Source organism: Sinocyclocheilus anshuiensis, unplaced genomic scaffold, assembly GCF_001515605.1.
Source record: "Sinocyclocheilus anshuiensis isolate Anshui unplaced genomic scaffold, SAMN03320099.WGS_v1.1 scaffold1262, whole genome shotgun sequence".
Taxonomy (NCBI): domain Eukaryota; kingdom Metazoa; phylum Chordata; class Actinopteri; order Cypriniformes; family Cyprinidae; genus Sinocyclocheilus; species Sinocyclocheilus anshuiensis.
In genome coordinates, this window is record NW_015558617.1 from 324,480 (window position 1) to 324,943 (window position 464).

A 464-nucleotide genomic window follows, 5' to 3' on the forward strand; every position below is an offset into this window, starting at 1 on the left:
GATATGACAAATTTAACAAAGCACTTGCTAGTGTACGTCATTCATTATTTAAGTGTTACATAAAAGTATTTTGTAGTAAGCATTCATAGCAGTGATTTAGCAATGAACTATTTCATTAGATTTTTTTATCTTCTGCTGCTGTGACATGGCCTCATTCTCAATATTGTTGTTGTGTTTACTGATTCGTGTGTAAATCGTCTCTAGGCAACATTCATAGAGATTAATCATCAGATTGAAAATTTTAAAGAAAGTATTTCTAATTGGCCTGCTGCAATGATGCAGTATCGCGCAATGCTAATGAAGGGAGTAAGTAGGAGTCTGAATGCTTTATATTATTTGAAGATGGATAAAATCTGCTTAAGTGAATGTATATACCTGGGATATATCCCTGGTAAGTTTATTTTCAGTCCTGACTGAGTTGATGAAACTGCACAGCGCCCCCTATAGAAGGACCCCCCCCCCCC

The 464-nt window shown here is 36.2% G+C and overlaps 1 protein-coding gene across 5 annotated transcripts in view; it reads left to right on the forward strand.

The window, feature by feature from the left end:
• The window catches only part of LOC107680378 (glutamate receptor 3), a 35,996-nt gene that overhangs the window by 31,047 nt on the left and 4,485 nt on the right, over positions 1-464 (forward strand). The gene's annotated exons all lie outside the window — the stretch shown is intronic.